Source organism: Cyprinodon variegatus, unplaced genomic scaffold (assembly GCF_000732505.1).
Source record: "Cyprinodon variegatus isolate N-32 unplaced genomic scaffold, C_variegatus-1.0 Scaffold113, whole genome shotgun sequence".
NCBI classification, from domain to species: domain Eukaryota; kingdom Metazoa; phylum Chordata; class Actinopteri; order Cyprinodontiformes; family Cyprinodontidae; genus Cyprinodon; species Cyprinodon variegatus.
Window position 1 is genome coordinate 1,210,688 of NW_015150566.1, and position 7,652 is coordinate 1,218,339.

General features: G+C 35.2%; 1 protein-coding gene across 1 annotated transcript in view; it reads left to right on the top strand.

Moving 5' to 3' along the window:
- Positions 1–3,645: 3,645 nt before the first annotated feature.
- Positions 3,646–7,652, top strand: part of capn15 (calpain 15) — a 57,013-nt gene continuing 53,006 nt past the window's right edge. The window contains exon 1 of the mRNA XM_015375116.1: positions 3,646–3,949. The gene's annotated coding sequence lies outside the window, so the exon portion shown is untranslated. The remainder of the gene's footprint in view (positions 3,950–7,652) is intronic.

The following is a 7,652-nucleotide window of genomic DNA, read 5'->3' on the forward strand; positions in this document are numbered from 1 at the left end:
CACCCCCCACTTCCAGTGGCCATTACGGACTCTTCATGTATGATACAGGAAGAGTCTGAAAAGAAAACTCCAGCAAAACAATATCGGAGGTGTGTGATCAGGGATGAAGAAGATCACAGGATTCAAGCAGGAAGATGATCAGAAAGATGGACATCTGGGCAGAACAAATCAACTGGATACATGGGGAGTGGTGGGCCTAGTGGTTAGAGCATTGGTATGGGTCCCAGAGATTCCAAGTCCCACTCCCATGGACTACACTCAGTCCCTGAGCAAGACCCTTAACCCCACACTGCTCCCTAGCAGCCCACTGCTCCCCAAGGGGATGGGTTAAATGCAGAGAATTCATTTTGTTGCTCTGTACTTGTAACAGTGTAAAGACAATAAAGTTTAATCCTATTCTATTTCTGCATTCCTTAATATGTTAAATTCAGGGTCAGGCTCAGCATCCCTCTCTCTTACCCACAGTCACATGGACTCCCTGCCCTCCTCTCCCATTATCTCTTCTGTTTCTATGAGTTTGTTGTCAGCTACATAAGAAAGTGGTGCTGCTTGCTCCGCCTTTCACCGATCTGTCACTAAAAGTAAAGCTAAGAGGCAGCACCTAAAACAACTCAATGAAAAAAGAATGTACTTACTTACTGCAACATTTAATTTCCCTTTGGGATTTATTATATATTGAACCTCTCTGAGTTTGTAATGTTTATATAACTGTAAAATGATTTCGTTATCATACTGTACAAAAGTTACATCTAATATTAACGATAATTAAAGTAATTATATCACATTTTATAATAATCAAAACTAGTTCTTTGTTTTTATTTTGCATATTTCTTTCATATTTTCCCTCCAATTTCCTGGGGCCCCCTGCTCTGGCCCCTCACTTTGAAAACCACTCTTCTTGAAGAATGTAGATCCTATGGTTTATATCCAAACACCTGTTTCTTATCATTTTTGAGTGAAAAATAAAAATAAAAATACACAGCTGGGTAGCTGCACCTGTAAATACAAAGGCCCCTCATCCTAACTCTGTGTTTCATCCTATCCACAGTCAGGCAGTGGACCAGGAACCCACAGCCATTAGACTTTAATGAGTGTTAGATTTTGTTTCATTAACCAAGCAGCTCAAATCGTCCTAATCCTTTGAACCTCCTCGGTTCAAACAACCTGGGTGACACCGGCATTAACAGAGGTAATCCAGACTCATTACATTTTCACATGCAGCTTTTTCATCTTAACAGAACTTTTATTGCCTTGATGTTTTAAAGAGGAGGTAGAAAAAAATCCCCATTTGTCCCCACTGGGGCTACAAACACAATAAGAAAAGGGAGAGTTTCTCTTTGTAAAGGTTCTGTTAATAGTTATTGTGATATTTGTGGTTGGCTGAAACATAAAATTAAATCCTTCATCTTATTTAAAATGATATATGACAGTTTAGCAGAGGTTCAGAGTTAAATTTAATAGACAATATGCAAAGATAAAACCTACAATATTCTAAAGATTTAAGCAAAAGTTGTTTTTATGTAATAAAGAGGCAGGATTTTTTTTTTTTATAACAATTGAGTTGGATAGTTAAAAAAGGAGTAAAATAGATCCTATATTTGAAGATGAAATGTTAAACAAATAAATAGAATATATATAAAAAAAAATCAGTTAAGGTGTTAGTAATGGGTAAATATTTGATTAATCTTTTTAACTGCATTGGGGGCAGAGTTCATGTTAGATTTTCTTCAATCACAGCAGACACAGGAGTTTTAGATTCTGGTATATATTCTTGGTATACTTAAACGAAAAAAAGCAATTAGGCTAATAGTTTGCATAAATGTACATTTGATGCATTTGCTGGTATAATCCAGTGTTTGAAGAGAGATGCTGCATATCTTCCATGACTTAAAAAAGCTAAAAAAGCTGATGAGGAAAGCCAGCTGTGTTCTACAAACTCCCCCAGAACCTCTGTAGGTGATGTCACAAAGAGAAACTCTTTATAAAATTAAGAAACTATGGAGAGCAGTGAGCATCCTTTTCAGAAGACTGTAAACAACAGATTGTCTTTAGTTAAAGGCTTCTCCAGAATACATACCGCTGAAGAAGATCCGTTCCTTCCACAGCTATCAACATCCACAATAAATCTATATATATATAAAAAAAAAAAACACCTATGCGTTAAAACAGCTTTTAATTTCCCTTTATAATCAGTAAAGGTCTGGATTTTTTTTATTATTGCATAATAAACAGAAATATTTTTGAACCAAACATAAAATATGGAAGGTGATGATGACATAGGCCTACCTTCATTTTATTTCATATCAAACTATAATCAAGTTTTGCTTCTATGTGATGCAGTTTGATGTTATAAGTAATTATACAAACAGAGATGGTAAAAAAAGGTAACCCTAACTTGATGTCATTTAGTAACAGCTCTCCTTGGACCAATAGGTCATTTGATCTGTGTAGTTGAAAATGTTACATCTCCGCACTACAGTTTTTAGATTATTTCACAGATGTTTTATAGGATTAATATCTAAGTGTATAGAAGATCATTTAGGACTAATCCAGATTTTCTTTTTCTTTTTTTCCTCACTGATTTGTTTTGGATTATTATCCTGTCAAATGACCTTTGACTGACGCTGATCTCTCTGAGACTGGGCAGTATATTTTATTTCAGAATATCTTGGTGTTGCTGAGACTTCATTATCCTTTTCAGATTAAAGATTTACAGTGACTGAGGCAGCAAATCTGCAATATTATGAAAGTCTCTCTTCCTGCATGTTTCAAAAAAGGTATGGTGTTCTTTGAGATGTGTCCCACATAAAGCTCAAATTACATTTTACCAGAATCTTTGTACCTTTAAACATTTGGGGAACATCAGTCCACTTTTTTCAGGCAATAGCAAAGCCCTTTTGAGTCTTCTTTTTTCTAATATCAATCTAGTTGTGGTTGGATTACCTTATATCTTAAAATTAAATTCAAAAAGATGTGCTCACAGAAGCACGGAGAGGTGTCTGCCAGTCTTTATCTTCAACATGAATATCTCTAATCAACTATAAGGTCTGTGTCCTTTATACAAGCTTAATAGCTGATGGAAGGCTGTGATTTCAATTATGGCTGGAAATATTCCCTTAATGTATTAATTACTTATCTCTTAAGGATCTGAACTATTTTGGCAAATCTTTCTGAAATAAATGTTGTAAAATAAATAAATAAGTAAAAGTATTATCTAGAAAAAGGGTCGTTTGTTATGTTATGTTCTTATTTGAAACAATAGACCCCACCACACACTGCAAGCATATTTGTTACCAGTAGGTGGAGCCAGAGATCCGTCATTTTGCAATGTGGGGTCGCTTTTGTAGTCATTCGCAAATAAATAAAATTTATTAAACGGAAACCATATGCAGTATGAGATCGCCACGAAACAGAAAATGTTATAATTCACATGGTCTAAATTAAAATGACTAATACTATTAATATGTGTTAAAGGGGACGGAGGTCAAACCCGGATATCCTTGTTGAAATGTCGATGTTCAACCTGGGAAATGTAGTATCCCCATTTTGGAATTCTTGAATATACCTTACGTAGGGATCTACAATACGTTCCGTTTTTTGTCAACGGTTACGTCACGTAATGGCCAAGTTACGTGACTTACGTAGGTCGAAGTCCGTATTTGCTCCGTAGATCTCTCCCTTCCTTCCTTGGCTGATTGAGGTAAATCTACGCGGTCACATCATTATCGCTGTTACCTGACGGAGTGGAAATAACCCACATATTTCTGCGTGTCTCACCGAAACCTGTGGAGTATGAAGCTGCAGCGGGAAGCGCGGAGCTGAAACCCGGAAGGGTTAAAGTGACCGAATAACAGAGAGCAGGAGAGGAACTTAACATGTCTATGGCTGGGAAAAGTTAACGAAGAAACGACTGAGAAAGAGGGAATAATTGCTTCCTGTCCGACTCCAGGTGAGAATAAACGTTAACCGAGTGTAATTAGTTATTAAACGGCTATAGAGCAGGGTCAAAAATGTCGGCCAAATGTCTGAAAGAGTCTTTGTTTACAGTGTTTCCCCGGCGTCTGCGTTTCACTTGGATTCTCTGTAGCTTAGGTTGGTCTCTCAGGTCAACGGTTAGTCCACAAATATAAATATTTACTAACATTTAAACCAACATCATATTCTACAGCCGTAGAAAGAATTGATATAAAAAGTCCTGTATGTTTAGGATGTTCAAACCTGATTAAAGCCTTTTGACTTCAGCATTTATGTGGGTTTTTCAGGCTAAAGATAATCGTTTTTAATTTTAGTAGTTAATGTATCTACATCAGTGTTTCAGCACTGTCCCTTATGTCATATCAAATAGCTTAAATTATTATTGTCATTTGTTTACCTAGCTCAATACACAATGTAAACGACATTATATAGAATTACATTATATAAAATAATTATAAATTATATGTTCAGTTTTTATTTCTGTTAAATAAGATAATTTTTCACTTGCAGATTATAGAATTATGTTAGAATCATCACATTAAAGGTTAAAATATAACATCAGGGCAAAAATGAAAATTATGTTGAATAGAATATAATAGAAAATCCCTTTATTGTCCCTCAATGGGGAAATTCTGGTGTTACAGCAGCAAAAATATTATAGGAAAATATATTTTATATATAATATATATTTTAAAAAATGTATAACAATAACATACTAGTGAAGAGTTAAAAGATAAACACTAAAATATTGTGCTGTAAAGTGTTTTAACAATATCAAACTGCACCTGGAGAATAAATAACCAATATACACTTATGGACATTTTTACAGTGATGGATATTTGAAAAATAGCAGCAACATCAGGGATGTTCAAAATATAAAATGACAACATCATGTTGTTTAACTGACTAAGATAGAAACTGTACAAATGAGCTTAATTCATATTGATAAAGTTAATAAAGTTTGGTTTCAATGTGTAGTTTTAATTTGAAACCAAAAACTAATCCCAATCGGAAAGCTTATTCCAATCTATTGAATATAACTATATTACTATGAATATAAATGATAAAGGAGTTGACATTTATACATGTTCTCCTCGTCTTCAAGTTTTTTTTTATCGTTTAGTGCTCTTTAACCTTTGCATATACTTGTGTTTTCTGCTATTTTATGCCTGTTATTTCAGTAAGAGTAGCACATTTATTAATTAGGATTTTTACTTTCTATCTGGGCGGGGTGTCTACATTAAAATCTATTAACGGCTACTTTTATTTTACCTTTTGAACTGATGCTTAAGATGGTTTAGTAATATTTTTTAATATAGAATTCGTATTGGTTTCCTTGTGTTTGCGATCACATTATATTTTTCCTTTCTATAAAATGTATGCTCTTTCTGTTTTACATGACGTTTTCAGACTTTTTGCATATTTTAAATGTTTGCCACATAATGTATTGAATAACAGTACATCTGTTTCAACAGTGATTTGTTGGATATTTTATTGTGTTCCACAATCACAATATGCGTACTTTGGGCAGTTAGATAGTCTTTAAACTTTTTAGGCTTAGCTCGTTGTTTCGTGGAAAATGTGGGTTGATTGAAACCAGGATCACAATCGCATCTAGGGCTGCAACTAACGATTATGTTGAAAATCGATTAATCTGTCGATTATTTTTTCGATTAATCGATTAATAATGGGATAGGAAAAGGCTGCTAAAAGAAATTTTTTTTTACAAAATAAAAGCAGGTGAAACTAAAACTTTTCCACTTGAGGAGTTTTGGATGGAGCATATAGACTGGTGAAAATTTTTGTTTTTTTTACCCTTAATACAAAATGTTTATATATATATTTTTGGTATAATTGCTGCTCAAAGTGGGTGGTTCTGTCAGCTAAAGGCGTGTTTTACAGTCTCTACACTCCAGTTGACTAATAATCAACAACTAAATTAGTTGACGATTATTTCAATAATCAATTAATCACGATTAATCTGATTATTGTTTCAGCCCTAATCAAACCATTAGTCTGATTGTGTGCAACAGATATTATCCAATAGTTTCTTAATTTTCTGTTGGATCTGAGACTTTTTTTCTCTGTTATAGTGGGGAAATATAGGGGAAGAAAGTGATCAACTGAGAAAAACCTGATCTTCTTTTCTGTGGTCTGCATAGTAAAGTTGGAGTGGCTCCCTGGCACCTTTTGGTCCTTAAATTTGATATTTGCTTAGCATTTTTATTGTGTGTTAAATCTTTGAAAGCATGTGTGTGCTGGTTATGTTTGTTAGTTGGTTTGTTTTAACTCAGCTTGGTACAATAACTAACTTTTTCAATGGAAAACTAAAAGCACATGATCCAGTTGAAGTATTATTACAGGAAATACGAATAATTAAACTTTATTACTTCCAGAGAGGATAAAATATGGAGCGGATACATTGTTTTGTGTGTTTCTAGCGTGGATGCCTGCTGGGACAGATGGGTGGGGAAAAAAAGGCTGAGGTCATTCAGGATATTGGGGTGAAAAAAAAAATCTGCAATGTACCATGAAACTAGCTCACATCCTCACGTCCCCGTTCTTTTCCCCAGTGTGTCCTCTTGAGAATTGAAATGAAATCCGACCGCTCCCCGTGGCACCGACCCTGTCAGCTGCTGCATCTCTGACACATGCAGGGGGACAGGTGGTCTTCAGACAGGTGCATCCCAGAAACAAAGAGCTGCAGTCTCCTAACTTTCCTTAAGCTTCTCTCCATATTTATGGCCCATAAACCATAGGAGTTGACCCAGTAGTGAAATACTTTTTTTTTTTCCTCCTTACTTTTGCTTATTGTGAATGTGTTTGAGAATTTCCCCTAAACAGACACACCCAGATACTGTTGTGTAACTTGCATTTATTAAAAGAAGAGTTATGCGTAGCGTTGCAGCTTTTGTATTTGATCTTGTTAGAGATACCCATTAGCATGCTTGCTCTGCAGAATTTTCAACAGAAGTTTATACCAGACAAACCAGTTTGGGTCTTTGTACAGCGGACTGGCTCTTGGTTTAAATGGTACGGGTATACCTGTTTACACAATAGTCTTGGCAAATAAGAAGGCATGAGCAGCGTTGGTTACTCACTGCCTTACAGGCTAAGAAAGATATATAGACAAGCATGTGATTTAATGAGCTCTTGTGATATGAATATGGCTTTGCATTATGTGCTTAATTTGCTGCTGAACCCTGTTGAAAAATGAGGCCAAGGAAGATACTTGGAGTGGAAGAGAGCAGAGGATAGGAAAAGTTTGATGGCTTCCCTAAGTAATGCGCAGTGACAGTTGAGCAATGATGAGTGTCTCCACTGTCCTTCGTTTAACCCTTCTCTGTACAGCCCCCCCCAGTATCAGTTTAGGCTGGACACAGTTGTAGTTTGTGTAACCTATTGTGTCAGGCCATTTTCCAGTACAACAAACCCAGATGTTATTAAGTCGATGTTAAAAGTTTAGACTGAGGTTATCGACTGAGGTTTTGAAAACTTAGTTTCAAGTTTACAAAATGATCCCCTCTTTCATATTTAAAGTTCAAACTTATTTTCAATGGAACTTGTTGAAAGCGTTGAAGTGATTGTTTTTTTTTTTGTTTTTTTTTAGGAATGCACAGAAATGAATTAAATCTTGGCCCGAAATCAAAAACCAGAAAAAGGAGGAAACTTTGGCT